At 41.6% G+C, this 16,197-nt stretch overlaps 1 protein-coding gene across 3 annotated transcripts in view; it reads left to right on the top strand.

The window, feature by feature from the left end:
* Positions 1-16,197, top strand: part of Slc2a13 (solute carrier family 2 member 13) — a 297,525-nt gene that overhangs the window by 256,336 nt on the left and 24,992 nt on the right. The gene's annotated exons all lie outside the window — the stretch shown is intronic.

Genomic DNA, 16,197 nt, shown 5'->3' with positions numbered 1-16,197 from the left:
CCTTTGAAACCAAGATGAGGCTTTTCCTGATTGGTTCAATTCTATATTGAGGGGTAGGAATACCCAAGAGGGAAATAGTGTCAAAGACCACTTTCCTCATGATATCTAGAAGGTCTTTACGGGTGATTTTACTTGGAGTTTGTACATAAAGTTTTAAGAATATTGAGTTTGGGGAGGAAATATTCTCCATTTTTTTTGTGTTCTTGGCAAATTTCCTTATCTCCAGAGGCATTTATACCTTTTCTTTGACAGGCTATAAGGCGGATTTTTCTTCTCCTTAAAGGTCATGTTTAAGATTTAGCCTCATTGGGTGCTTGTTAACTATACTAACATCCTAAGTGAAAGGATAAGGCTTTATTTTGTAGCAGAATATTGATAGATATATTTTATATAACTTAAAGATTTTTAAGAAACTTACAGAAAAAGATAGCAATTTATAAATCATCTGGTGGTTGTTACTTTACATAAACTGTAGACTTGGTGAGACTGGGGTTCAGTCCTCTTAGTTGTTCTGATAACACTGCTTGAAATAAGGCCTGAGGTGTATTAGTCAGAGTTCTCTAGAGAAACAAACTAATTAGGATGAACGCATGTTAAAAGAAGATTTACCTACTGTCTTACATTACACAGTCTGGGTAGTTCGACACTGCCTGCCTCCACGCTGGATAAGCTGAGAACTGGCAGTGCCCAGTCCTCTAGGCTGGACGCCTCAGCAGTGCTCCGAGCCTGGAGGATTCCTGGGGAGGCACCAGTCTTAAGTCTACACTGAAAGGCCAACAAATCTGGATTCTCACGTTAGTAAAGCCTGGCAGTGGCCGTGACAGTGGCAGCCACAGATAATGAAGTCATGGAAAGATGCAAACAGGGTAGATGAGCTCACCAAGAAGACAAGAAGGTAAAACACAGAAGCTTTCCCCTCAGACCTGCTTGTGTCTCTGTTGCTGCCAGAAGCTGCCCTCACAGTCAGAGGCAGGCTTCCTGTTTCAGTTAATGTAACCAAGAAGATTCCTCGCAGGTATGCCCACTGTTTCTCTCCCTCAATTCTAGATCCAACCTAGTTGTCACCAAGATTAAACTTCACAGCCAGCTTAAGTCAATTTAGAACAGTTTTGTGCATTTCGCAAAAATGCTAAGGCAATTTTAACACCTTTTAAATGCAATGCATTTGTCCTCTCTTTTCTTGATAATATTACTTCTTTGTCCTGTTACCTATACCTGCTTACGCAGACCCTGAGTGGTAATCTTCGACAAAAAGAAATATATATCTGGGACTTCATATGTATCATAGATGGTACATGTAAGACCACTTCTGAGAATAAAATAGAACATTGATCTAATAAGAGAATTTTAATTTGCATTATTTAGAAATATCTTATTTCTATAACTGTCTTAATGTCTGTGGGTCTCAGTTCAATCAGATCTGTCCCCATATGACACTGTAATCCTTTCCAAATAGCTCATGATTTGAGAAAAGATTTCAGAACTCTCTATACATCTCTCTCACTGTCTGATTTGTCTAAGCAGGGATGCTCTGCTCTAATGTTCCAATTCTCAACAAGTTCTTGGAGGGGATACACCCAAGCAGGCACTTAAGGCATTATGGAGGCGCTGTACTTTTCCCCAGCAGGGGGCAGTGTTGTCAAAGGCTTTATGTCTGTAAACCAGGCCCATCTCCCAGCAGAAAATGCCCTGTTTTGAAAGCGATTAATCCTGGGTCTCCCATTTACATGGCTTACATGAATCTTTGTCTTCTCTTAAAGTATGGAAAGTCTGTACATGAGACACCGCTGAGCATTTGACCTGTCGTTTACAAAGGCTTGTACAATACAACCGTAATTGGTATTTCCATTCCTAGGCCAAGTCTTCCCTCTTCTTCTGCTGTGACCATTATGGTTTTGCAGGAGAAAAAGAAAAACAAACAAACAAAAACAATAACAAAAAAGTGGCTTCCTGTTTCTTTTTAAAGTTTGGGGATCCAATTTCTACAAGTTATGAAGTATACTTTGAAGAGTTGAATCCTTAGGCACTGAAGAAGAGCTCCCATACACAGAAAGAAAGAACATAAAGATATACTGGAGAAGGTGTCCCCTTGCCTTGTTCAACTGCCTGTAAATGACAGACATGTCTTCTTTGCCTCCCGAGCATGGAAACCAGGAGCAGTGTCCCTTGACCGATTCCAGAGTGGCCTTCACTCTGCAAGGTGAAGCTTCATCATGTAAGCTTGCAAACTTGTCTCTGGTCCATGCTCCTGTTGTGACTGTCTCTCTTAAAGTGAAATTCCTTTCAGCAGTGGACTTGAGAGACTGCGTGGAAAGCCAGGAAGACACCAAAAGAAAGAGCCGCAAATCCTGGCCCCAGTATTGCACAGGTGAATAATGGCGGTCACCGCACAGCACAGGCGAATAGTTGTGGCTACAGAATAGCACAGGTGAATAATGTCCATAGGGAAATCTCTAGCTCCCCCTGTGAGCCTCCCTTTTCCCTGTGCTTTGGGAATGTGTCTCAGTTTGGTGGAAATAGCTATGTAACTAGGAGCCTATGAGCACGGCCAACCTGCTTGATGAAAGGTTGTCTGTGTTGGGCTAGAATGGATGCAACAGAAACAGATCCAACAGAGGCAATGATAACTGGAAAACGAAGAAGATCCGGCAGCATAAAGCAACAGTGTGCACCCAAAGGGATGCTACAGATGGAGAGAGTAGATGATTCAGTGGTCTCAACATGAGCCCATGCCTCATCAGGATGAAGGACATCTGACTGCAACCACGTAGAAACACCAGAATGACTTCCTCATTTCCCCACACTTTGTGATCTTCACATACCATGTAGAGTGTAGAGTACACTGTAGGCGATGTTTAAAGGAGTGAAATCAAGGGGTGAGAGCAGACGGTGCCCAAAGAGACTCTTTTTCTGATTGACTACACTCTAGGCAAACTTGGTGCTGTTTCCGAAAATCTGAATCAGCTGCTTTCCCCTGAAGGTGTTCATTCTGTCCAAGTGACTGACAGGTTTGCTGCTCCAGGAGAAGGCTCAGTGACACATGTCATAGACTTGCAGGGTTTTGTTCTTACAGTTAGGACATATAAACTCCTACAGCCAGTTTCAGGCAGTTTCGATTTAATGGTCAGGTAGTGGCAGGATGACATGTCTCTGTCCAGAGTCTGAAGGGTGCCTCGGGTCTCCTTCTCTGAGTAATGATTAAAATCTTATGTCCCGTTCTTTCACTATATGCAGACTGTGAAGGAATGAGGTAGCCCCACTGTCTTCAAACCTACTGACATTTAAGTAACCTTTCTGATGTTAAGATGATAAATTTGTGTCTAGGAACCTCCATGTATCAAGGAAGACTCACAACTCAATCATATTTGAATTTTTATATGTTTTAGTGTGTTTGAAACAGTGTGTTGTGGTCAAGATAAACTTAGCATTTCATGCTTTTTATTTTATTATCTGTGAATCTTCAAGGGAAAAATGAATAAAACTTATTTTCTTTTTTATAATCTACTATAGAATAAAGTCCTTATCAAAATCTATGTAGCTGATACCAAACCTTGTAAATTAACCATGCTTTTACAACTAATGAACGTTGCTTTGAGTGAATTTAAAAAAAAAAAAGGTTTTTGTTTTCTTGTCTCTCTAACATATTTGCTTGAGAAAATCACAATTATCTCTTAATGGTATATTTACAGCATTTTAATGTTTTATGAACTAGCTCATATATATCATTTCAATAGATTTTAAGAAGAGTGCCCAAATTTTATAAAGTCAGACTGCATAGATTTAGCAAATCAAATCTGTGGGCAGAGAGTTAGATTCAAAATTGTATTTACGATGCAGTAAAAACAAATGACATCTAAGATGGCATTTGTATACAGTGCATCTGGCTATATTAAACTTTTGTAATAGATGATCTTGTTGACTCAGTTTCCACATTAACATTTGAATCCGAATCAACCAGCTCAGAGTCAGCATCTCGATGTGTACCTTTCCCTTAGGACTGACAGAGATTAAGTCCTTGACAAGAATTGAAGGTAGCAGAGCACAGCAGCCTGCAAGTGGAGAAGCTGGATAGAAATGCCTTCTCAAGATATGGTGGCGTACGCCTGTTCTCCCAGCACACGGGAGGCAGAGGCCAGCCTTCTCTGAATAGTGAATTCCAGATCAGGCAGGGCTACAGAGTGAGATCCTGTCTCAAAACCACACATACATACAAACAAAAAAGCCCATACATCTTAATACGTGTACTAAAAGAAATTTTATCACACAATGAAGATAAATCGCAAATCAAGTGAGCACACATACATTAGTTGGTTAATCTTAGGCCTTCTAGAAACAGGTTGAGATTCTGCCCAATGCTGTTTTCTGCTGCGACCAGTGAGACCAATACCCAACATGGGGCCACACATCACATCTTGACAGCTCCGTGGAGATGGCACTCAGCCGCACTCACCCAGAGTAGGCTGGCAGGAGGGTTTTATTCTCTCTGTACTCTCTCTGAAAGGGGGTTTGGAGACAGTACGGAGATGGGAGAAAGCCAACAGGCGTCTCCAGAGCAACTGAAGGGCCGCTGTCTCTCTGCAGGACTGGGACTGTGCGCCAGTGGTGTTGGGGGATGGAGGATTTTATAAGATTGGAAGGAAGAGCTTTGGGGATGGAAGATTATCTGCAGGTCACTTCCTCTGTCTGCAAGTAGTTGATCCCAGCAGGTTTGCTGTGTGGATCTCCTGATCTGATGTCTATAGATCACTGACCTTTCTAAAGTGTCAAACCTCCATCCACCCTTGAGGTCTGTAGGTCATTAGCCCTTCACTCTATAGTCTGGCAAATCCTTATATAGTTCAGTCCTTAATGAGGCTGCTGCTGTTCCCTCAAATGTTCAACCTTCATTAAGTTAATGACCATGCTCACCAACTAATAAAGAAGACAGCATATATACATACATAATTACATTCCGACCAGGGAATTGGCTCAGTAGGTAAAATCGGGACCTGAATTAATGCTCTGGAACCCATGTAAAAGAAACTAGACATGGTCCCTACATTGGTAATTCTAGCACTCCCAAAACAAGATGGGGAACAGAGACAAGAAACACTGGTAAGTTTGAGCTGGCTTGGAGCATATAGCATAGAAGAAACAAATTTTGTCTCAACAGGTGGAGAGAACCCACTCACTTCGTCCTTTCTGGCTCCCACGTGTGTGCTGCAGCACACACACTCCCACACAAATACACCCAATAATGACAAATCGAAACTAAAAATAAGTACAGGCCTAGAACGTAAGAGGGGCATGGCCAGCAAAAATTCTTCCAAGTACCTGGTGTCATGGACCAGTGTTTCCCACGTCTCCATGCTTTTCAACAGAGATCTCAGAGATTGATTCTAATGCTAACGCAGGTAGACAGTTTCCTATTCTTCCTTTTGATTCCACAGTGTAACGAGGACATCACTCCGGTGGCTATACCAGCCTTAGACAATGGAGAATGTTCTCTCCTATCAGATGGTAATGCAGAGGTGTACAAGAAGAGGCCAAAGGATTTTCACACCTCAGACTTGGAGATAAAGATTACACTACAATCCAAAACCAAGTGGAAAGTCACACTCTACAGAAAAGCAAATAACAAACCACTCAGCCAATCAGAACTGACCTTTCCTGCCAGTCACCAGGCAAGCATTCCATGACTGGCTCAACAGAGCCGTCAAAGGACACACATCTTAATGAGCTTCTTTGCAGACAGGCTGGCACCAAAAGCACAAGACAAACCCCAGCCAGGACCTTCCCAAATCATCAGGTTGGACAACTGGAGAGATCACAGATGAGACAAGATCGAGTAATAACAGCAGGATCTGGTGACCATGGGTTTTGCTCCCTGACAGACTTTGCCCTGGCACCTAGGTTCATGAATTTCTCACGATAGTTTTTTCCCTGCATTTCAAAGACACAAGGAGACAAACTGATAAAGGTAAAAGCTTTGCCCCAAAAAAGGCAGAAGACCCCGTGTATGTTCTAATCTGTCTACCTTTCCTGGGGCCCTACTACGGCTATGTAGAGAAAAGGATTAGAAGGCCAGGAGATATAGACATTAATTTAATTATGACACATGCCTTCCAAGTGTGTGAAGTTTCTCCCGGGGAACTCATGCCTCCCCTAGGGCCAGGGCTTTATAGATTTATGAAATTTCCTGGGATCATTCCAATTCTTTGTGATCCATTATTTTAGGATCCCCATCATCTCAGAACAGGTTGTGGGGTGATTTGGTTCTTAAAAGAGGGAATTTCTGATGGATACTCAATAAAGTAAGTGCATTTCTCCCTTTTTAATTCCTAGCTCCAACGAGTGAATGATATACTCTGTTTGTGCCATGGTTCTGAAAAGAGATGGATGGAGTCATTTAGATAGATAGATAGATAGATAGATAGATAGATAGATAGATAGATAGATAGATAGATAGATACATACATACATACATACATACATACATACATATTTGACAGACTTTTTTCACCCTCAAAGCATTCATAACTATTGGGATTGTGAAATCTCCAGTTCTAGGGGATCTGATGCCCTCTTCTGGCGTGCAGGGACACTGCATGTCGGTGCTGCACACACATGCATACCGACAAACCACCCACCCATACACAAAAAGTAAAAATAAGTAATTTTTTCACCTCCCAGTATCTTTTCAATTATTGCTTCCAAGTAATCTGTTTTTTATTTCTTTTATACCCCTAAGTAGAGCTTCCCATTGTCTATAAACAAATCCTTTTTCTATTATTATACCGTGGTATTTCTTTACCTCTGTGCCCAAACTGGAATGTCTCAAGACAAATTGGGACTAACGTTATTCTCTCTGCCAGCCACTATGCTTACCACGTGAAAATCTCTCTATCATGTGAATATTAATGGGAAATTGTCATCGGGATAGAAAATGTTCCAGCTCAGCAGTTCTATATTGTGTTTCGTTTTTAACAAAGAATATGTCGGATTTTTCTGCTATAAGATCTTATTTTGGATGAAGGTTAAGTGTGCTTGAAGAATGTGTCCTGTAAACAGCTCTAGTTGACAATGTCACCAAGCAGTGACAGCATCAAGCAAGGATCACCACAGATCTCTTCGGTTGTTTCCTTTCTCATATTAAATATAGAAAATCCACTCAGTTTCTTTCAAATGGCAGCTGAAGGCACTGCCTGGAGTCTTCCAACTGGTGCCTGAATCCCCCATTAACCAGACTTTTTCCCCAGGCATTTATTCATTTCTCTAACCTCTAGTGAAATGAAGAACCTTGGAAGGCCTGTGTGTGTGTGTGTGTTGTTGTTGTTTGTCTGTTTTTGATTTTTTTTAACAGAGTATGTATTTTCACTTTACTCTGTATTTGGAAAAATAATAATCATGATAATAATCATAATAAAATTATTATTTTTAGACAAAGTCTCAAACTGCAACCAAGGCTGGACTCATGCTTACAATAACCACCTGGTGTTGACCGCGTGGGTGCTACGGTTACTTTATGAGCCACCACGCTCGGGTAGAATAGGTTTTTATAAACAGGGAACTGTGTTTCCCTGGGAAGGAGAACAGTGCTGATGGAAGCCCCGCCCGCTTGCAGTCTGACACCCACCTCACCCAGGTTCATGTCATGCACTGTCGACTAGAGTTGTCACGTTAGGTTAGTAACACTTCTTGTTAGGATTTAATTTTTAATTTTATGGCTTTGTGTGCACACATGCGTGCATGTGTGTGCATGCATGAGTGTGTGTGTGTGTGCATGTGTGTGAGTGTGTGTGTGTGAACATGAATACAATCCTCAGGATGCCCATCGCCATTGAATCCCCTGGAACTGAGGTTAAGAGGGGGTTGTGAGCCACCCAGACTCGGGTCACCCAGAAGAGCCGCAAGCATTCTGAATAGCCGAGCCCGTCTAGACAACACCTAATTTAATTCTTACCACAAGAAAATCAGTACAAAAGAATGTTCTTGAGCAATTCCCCCCCCCCTTTTTTAAGATATGGCTGTGGATGGATAAGATTCGGTAGTGTGATCTAGATTCAGAAACCACAGGTCATCCCTGCTAAACTTAAACACATGAAGCAAATCAGGCGGTGAGAGCATGTGGAGTCGATCCTAAGCATGCTCCTCAGCTTGAAATAGAAATTCAGATTTTTAAAGTGTCTTTGTAGTGTAGAAGTTCGTATGATTAATGCCACAAATTACACCTTTCAAGTCACTGTTTCAAAATTTAAATCAAGCCAAAGTCTTTTGGGGATTTGCAGAGCATAGAGGCAGAATTTTAAAATCTCCCTGAAGTGCCTTCATTTTCTACCTCCACAGTAAAAGGAGACAGTTAGAAAGAAATGGGACTTATTTGAATGTTGATGCAAACAAACTGAAATCTCTTTTTCAAAGTAACCAAACCAAACCCAAAAGAAACAACTGCGCACTTGGAAGTTCTCAGAGGCTCTTCCACAGCCAGGCTTTTGACTGCTGAATGTAGCAGCCACGTTCTTCTTCATCCAGTGCCATGCACAGGCACATCCAAAAATAGTCGCAGATGACGGGCCGCCTTAACTTTCTCAAAAAATCCTTCAGGAGAGAAGAGCGAGTGGGAACGGAGAGGAAGCAAAGCCAGCCGTTTATCACAGTTGAAGTTTTCTGTGTCGGCATTCAGGTTAACCGCCCCTCTCCTCTTTTGATTATATTTAAAGACGCTTGCAAGAGAAAACTTACAGTATTTCAGAATAAATGCCCGCCTGTATCGATGACAGAAAATGCTTAAAAGCCATCTAAAAAGTCAAGCAAGACAAATACAAGGAAATGCGATTGATCTAGAAGACATGTTTCAGGGGGAAGAAAGGGCGGCGCTGTAGAGGGAAGGCTTGTGCCACCCCAGTCCCCTGTGGAAGCTGCCCTCCATGGGGGGCATTTGTGAACTGACCGCTTAGACTCAGCTAGGAGAGCTCCGCGAAGAGGGTAAGTGCTGTGAAATCAGGCTTCTCCAGAAGTGTACTTGGAGAGAGATTAACTGGGTACCTTCAAAAGGAGAGGCTGGGCTGGGAGTTGAGAGCAGGCAGAGCCAGCAGCCCTCTGCAAGGGTTCATTGTGTTAGCTGAGGTGTTTTTGGAGAAAGCAGAAAAGGACTGTATTTATAAGTGCTGGAACAGAAGGAGAAGAAAGTCAGGGGTTGGGAGTGACACCTTTGGGTGATTGATTGGTTGATTGATTTTCTAAAGACAGGAGGTTGATTGTGGCAATGGAAAAGGACCTTGATGCTGGATCTCAGCTGTGCTGGAAAAGGACTAATAGGGAGGACATACTGGAGAAAGTGGCAAATTCATTCTGAGACTAATCTAAGCCTCTGGGGAAGAGTTGCATGATGCAGACCCAAGAATGAATCAGGTCTTGTAGGATCCTGATGGGAAAAGAGACCAGGGAATGAAAAGTAAAAGGAGTCAGGCACTGACAGTTCTTCAGGGTTGGCCTCACAGGACCAGCTTGAGAAACAGGAGATGGAGAGTTTGTAAGGGCCTTTGCTGTCTGAGATCCTTGGTGTCTTGATTCTGCTGTCTGAGCCATGAGGAAGTCTGTGGAGAGTCTCAGGCTAAATTTAGAGGCCTGCCAACCAAGAATGGTGCCACCGCTCTAGTGACTCAGAGTCAAGAGGGACAGTTCTGTGCCACCAACCCTAATGACCTGCATGGTGGCTTGGCACTGAGGAGGGCCCCCCCCCAAATGGCTTAAAATTCCAAGAGCTTTCACTCTTGGACATGTAGAGAACAAGGCCCCCATAAGACCATGGAGAGCAGATCGTAGGCCCAGGGAAATGGCTGTGTTAGGAGATCCAAGTTGGTGTCATATCGAGGGTCAAATGTAACAGCTCTTGCTCTGGTCCTGGGAAGGACTCAGAAAGGTTTATCTACAATGAACCAACAAATTCCAATTCTTAGAAACCCTGACATGCCAAAGAAGGTCCTCTCTGTCAAGGTCTCCATAGTTAAAGTGAGGTCCCTGTGGTGACTGGAATGGCTCCTTGTGCTTTGAGTTGTTAGTCAGAGGAAATGACCCTGTTATAGGCAGCTTTCGACATATCCACATCTAGACATACGAGTCATATATGTTTCTCCAGCTGCTGTGTCTTGACCTTACTTCACACCACAGCGAGCACTCTCTCCTGTGCCCCTCTGCTGGAGAGTGGGCATTTCTTCTTACATGCCTTTTTCATTGAATACACTGTACTTTTGATTGCAGCCTATTCCAAGGACCTCAGAAAACGTTCTTTGCCGGCCTCGCTGGCCCAATCTGCAACCATCACGTGTCTCCTACATTTGTGAGCAGCCATGTAAAACTTTGCTGTTTCCCTGAGATGCCAAGATGCTAAGCATTGATGTCCCCTCTTATAGAATGGCCTTCCAAGCGTCACGTGGGTCTAGTGGTCTCTGATTTCCAACTCTGTTTCCCCGCAGGACAGCCCATACAGTCCATGAATCTCTGTGCACAATGAAAATGCAGAGCCTTTTCTAAAGTTATTTAGAATGTCAAAAAGAAAAAAAAAACACTCCGTTCTTCTAAGTACAAGGGTCTATATAGCCATACTGGTTGCAGATTAATAAGCTGTTCTGCCTCTCTGGTCAGCTAACAGTACCTAGCCCGTTAGGCTTTCTCTATCAGATTACCTTTAGAATATAAACTCTTTGTGAATGGGGAGCTCTGTGCCGCTTGCTGTTGAAGAGCTGGAAGGATAATCGGATCAACAGTTAACTCTGTTTCAAAGATAAGCCTTTATTTTCAACATAAAAATTTACTTTGAGGACAAAACCATTCTATAATGACTTGCATTATCTATAAATCGAGAAAATTCTAAGCAGTATTATGTGTGCGCGTATTTATTTTTTAAAAACATGCACTCAAAATGGCTAAAGGTTAGATCAGAAGCAAGAAAAATATCCTTCCTGTGAGATGCATGAAGATAGATTGTGGGGCCCAAAATAGACCTTCAATTATTTTTATTGTTGCTTGTTCCATTACATTAATTTGTATATTTATTTGGTGTTGTTGCTTGTTTGAAACAAACAGCTGTTATTGTATAGATTCCCAAAAACATAGAAGGCAGGCTATTGCTGGTAGCTATGAAGTTCGGCTCTATTTTATTATTGGGTAGAGAATATAGCTCAGGGTGTGGACTTCAGAGGTTTTCCTACTTTAAAAATGTTGGCGATATTGACTTTTGTCACTGGAGTGCTCTATAGGTGCTGGATGTCACCGCCCTTCATTCAAGGATAGTCAGCCCAGGAATGTTTTTTTTTTTTTTTAATAAGTCCTAAAATCAGAAGAAACGTATTTAAAGTCTCAATTTTTTGGATACTTCCATATATTAGGACAATTTAAAAACGATCAGAAATTATTTTTAAATCATTGTGAATATGTACATTTCTCATAAGCAAAAATAATTTATGATTTATTTTATTAATATACATTTTAAAAATTACAGTTACATTAATCAGTCCCAATTGAGATCTACACAGCAATGCTATTGATTAAAAGGTTGTAATAAACTGCCAGGTCTGTTTCTTACTACACATATCCTTTCCAAACTTAACTTGTAAAGCATATAATGATTTCTAATAATATTTCTATTTAGTCTTTGAAAGTTTCTTGCATGTCTAAAATGTATCTTAATCATACCCACCCTTCACTCCCCATATCCAGTTCTCCTCCATGACATCCCCAACACATGTCCTTCCAAACTTTAGGTCCTTCTTTTTTTTGTTTATTTTTTAATTAATTTATTTATTTAAGGATTTCTGCCTCCTCCCCGCCACCGCCTCCCATTTCCCTCCGCCTCCCTCGATCAAGTCCCCCTCCCTCATCAGCTCGAAGAGCAATCAGGGTTCCCTGACCTGTGGGAAGCCCAAGGAGCGCTCACCTCCATCCAGGTCTAGTAAGGTGAGCATCCAAACTGCCTAGGCTCCCACAAAGCCAGTACGTGCAGTAGGATCAAAAACCCATTGCCATTGTTCTTGAGTTCTCAGTAGTCCTCATTGTCTGCTATGTTAGGCTAGTCCGGTTTTAAAATGTTTCATTATGTTTTTAACCCACTCCATTCAATTACTGCCGGCTGTATGCCTAAGGATACAAAGTTATCCACTGAGACAGGGGAAACCTACCAACGGCTACCTTACCACCAAAGAAAAGAGATACCTGGATGGGTGTGGGGAAAAGTTATACAGAGTAAAGTCACACAGGCCAAAAAAGAAAACCACCAGGTGTTCTATATCACTGAGGGTCCTAGCTTCATTGGTTTTCCTTAGTGTGTTTAACCTGGAGTACATGGGAAGCTAGGAAACTGTAATCAGGCTATTGGGAGTAGTGGGGGCATGTTAAGGGAGGAAGGGTAGTAGAATATAGAGAAAATGGAAGGAGAGGTTCAAGCAGGCAGTGGAATGATGGTGATAGGCAGAAAAGGGAGCAAGGGGCAGAGGTAAACACAATGAAGTGTAAGTGAGGAACTATATATGATCTTGTAACTAAAAATAGGAGCAGGTAGGAGAACACATGTAACGTGAAAAACAGGGAGACATGCGCCAGAGGTTACACGTTCAAGTCAGGATGGGACTATAAGGGTGTAGAAAAGAAGAAGTAGGGGTGAGTTAACTAAAACTAAGGCATAAAGAGATTTATTAAGATCCACTAACAGGTAAACAAACTAAAAATTAAATTTCACATGACAAAGGAGTTTGAGCAGAAGTACCTATATAGGTTATTGAATAAAGCTTAAATTTCCTAATGATACGACAGGCAAAGTACAAGCAATCTTAACAAAAGTATGGGTAATCTAGCCCTGACTGCTAAGGCTGCCTCAGGCTTACAGAATGCAAATGTGTTCTGTTTAGCTTGAAATTTTGTCTTTCCAATCTAGTACCAACAGCATGTCTGCTTCTAGATCCTGATAGAATGTCTCCTTCTCATTTTTGTTTTCATTTAATCGTAATTTTTGACTCTTCGAATTAACAGCATTTGGCAATAGCAGAGTTTCCCCTCTGCCATTGTTAAACTCAACTCTTTTAGGGTGACCTCTCACTTTGCTGATGTCATCAACCAGTGTGTTTTCTGGGTATCTGCATTGGCTAGATTAATGATAAAATGTTACCTTTACAAATGCCCTTGAAGATGGATTAGTCCAAGGATAACCAATGTGGCTTTGTTAGTTTGTTTCACTTGACGTGGTCAAGCATTCTGACCAGAAGCAGTTTAGGAAGGAAAGGATTTATTCGCCTTATACTTCCATATCGTAGTCTACCATTGAGGGAAGTTACGGCAGGAACTCAACACCAGAGTCTGGCGGCAAGAACTGATGTAGAGACCACAGAGGATTGTTGCTTACTTCCTTGCTCGACATGGTTCTCTCAGCTTGCCTTTTTTAATAAAATCAGGACTACCTGTCCAGGGGTGACACTGGCCACAGTGGGTTGTGTCCCCCCCATAACAATCACCAATCAAGAAAATGCCCCACAGACTTACCCACAGGCCAATCTGATGGGGGGGGGGGGAAGGGGTAGCAGGGCTCTTGTGAATTGAAATCCTCTCTTCCCTGATAACTACAATCTCAGCCATGGGGAAAAAAACCTACCATCACGATTGAACGCCTGCCAAACACACACAAACACGTCACAATTAAGCCATAACCTTTCCTTTCTTTTATATCCCCCAAATCTCATACTTCTTATTCCAAGAGGGAAATGCAAAGTCACAGTTGCAATCTAATCAAAGCAAAACCCAATCCCGATGGTCAGACCTTGTGGTTATTTCATACCCGCTTGGTGAGAGCTGCATGAGGCTGTGACAGTTCCACAGTGGGGCCATTAGCAGCTGCTTAAAGACTGATTCTCACAGCCCTTAGTGGAAATCTTTAGTCTTTTCAATCAAAACAACCATGTCTCTGTTGATGTGAAAGAGACGTGGGCACCAAACCGTGAACAGTTGCTGCTGAGTGTCTGTGATGAGTGAATTTGCACAGTGTAATTAATTCCATTGTATATTTAGGTTTGCTCCTCTTGCAGAATAAAGTTGCCAGAGTGAGAATGCAAAAGGAATGAGGTTGTCTTCACAACTGTGAGAAACCGACCAAAATACTTAGGTGCCTCAGAAGAGATTGACTATTAGATTCTCTCCTAGCACTGCGCAATCATGACCTCTACAATATTTCCATATTGCTGTGATTTGTGTAAAAAAAAAAAGAAGAAGACCCCATTATTCTGGAAATTTACTACACTTTAGAAAAATAATATTGAGCTAAAACTGGAAAATGGCATTATAGTTACCATTATAGCTCAGGAAATGCAGAGCAGAAATCCAAAATAAACTGGGTGTGTGCTGGAAATGTTAGCACTTTACAATGTACTTAAAGATAATTATAACATTGTTGTTCATCAGTTAAGATGCAGGGAAATCCGGATGCTGGCTGGCTTCACTGGGCTTGATGATATAGCAAATATTTATAGCAGCAGAATTTACGCAAATAGTAAAGTGAATTATCTCCACTAGCCAGTGTGTATTGTTTGTACCCTACGCAAGGCTATTTGTTTTCAGTTTTTAAATATGATCGGAAAGCATTAATTTTTTAATTTTAATAGTATTTATTAGTCATTCTTATTTCTGAAGAATTCTCTACTCAAGTGATCATTGTGTATTCGGATCATGCTTTTCTCTTTTCCTCATTCCTCCCAACCTCCTATCCTCAGGCCTTTCCTGTTTCTCTCTTTAAAAAACAAACAAAAACAAAAAAGGAAACACACATAAAAACTAAAAACAAAATAAATAAGCAAAAGATCCATAAAACATGAAATATCCAAACAATTTTTAGACCAAAAATTCTACAAAAATACCATTGTATTTATCTGTGTTGGCCATCTACTCCTTGGTTTTGGACTTCTGAAGTGTGGTTGAAATACCCAATGAGACCCCATTGTAGGAAACTAATTTTTGTTCTGCAAACAGGTATTAATTGAAGATAGTTTTTGATTTGGTGTATGAACCCTTCTCCCTCTCAGTGCTGAAACCCAACCTTGCTTGAACATGGTCAGGCCCTGTGTGTGTGCCATCAGTCTCTTATGTCATAACCTATGTAGCTCCCACCAAGTGGGTCTTGAATAACCGTGAGGTCTGACCACTGGAGTTTGGTTTGACTTTGATTGATTAATCTTTTTGAGGCTGGAAGACACTGATTCTTGGAATCATCCATTACCTCTTGTTCTTATAATCTTTCTATATCTTCTACATAACCCCCTGAGCCCTGAGAGGAGGGATTTGATGGAGACATAACATTTAAGACTGAGTGCTTGAAGGTCTGTTACTCTCTGTACATTGTCTAATTGTGTGTTAGTTCCCATCGACTTCAAGAAGCTTCTCTGATGATAGCTAAATTAGGTACTGATCTTTGAGTATATCAGAATGTCATTGGGAGTCATTTTATTGCCATGTTCCTTAAGCAGAATGGTAGAATTTGATTTTCCTCTAGGCCCAGGTCTTATCCAGATGCAGGTTCTTGACCACCCTAGCAGTGTTAAGCATGGATTCCATCTCATGGGATGGGTCTTCAATCCAATCAAAGAGTGGCTGGTTACTCCCACAGTATTTGTGCCACTATTACCCCCATTATATTATGTAGACAGGTCAGCATTGTGAGTTTCAAAATTTGTAGCTGAATTCATACTTACCATTGCTTGTAGCGGCATAAATGCATGCAGGCAGATTGTAAAGAATATATACAGCTTTAATGAAGAAATAGACTTACAGGACCAAGGTTCCCGAGGAGCACAGGAAGCAGAAGGGGCGCACGGGCTTCCACGAGCCCAATTTATAAGTAAACATTCGCCTGAGGCAAGCCCGCCCCCTAAGGGGCTGGCTTAACCCTACAATTGCTAAGTGGTAGCATACAAAATACCTTCCCCTAACATGAACAGTAGTCGGTAGGGGTGAAGGCACTAGTTATGCATCAGCATGGGTTTCCTTTGTTCAATGAGATATTCAAGTGCTGTCTTCAGCAGTTGTGGAGTTAACCAGTTGTGGTACGTAACCAGCTACCTTGGCTATTAGTAGTCTGTGATGTTTGGGAGTTTCTATGTGGTCCCTTTGGCCAATAATTCAACTAAACGTAACCTAATCCTGGCACTGGAGGTCTCCTGTGGTAGTGAAAGATGTCTAGTTGGG

The sequence above is a fragment of the Microtus pennsylvanicus genome, chromosome 2 (genome assembly GCF_037038515.1).
Source record: "Microtus pennsylvanicus isolate mMicPen1 chromosome 2, mMicPen1.hap1, whole genome shotgun sequence".
Lineage (NCBI taxonomy): Eukaryota > Metazoa > Chordata > Mammalia > Rodentia > Cricetidae > Microtus > Microtus pennsylvanicus.
The sequence above is the reverse complement of the archived record's forward strand: the minus strand, read 5'-3'. Positions and strand labels throughout refer to the sequence as shown.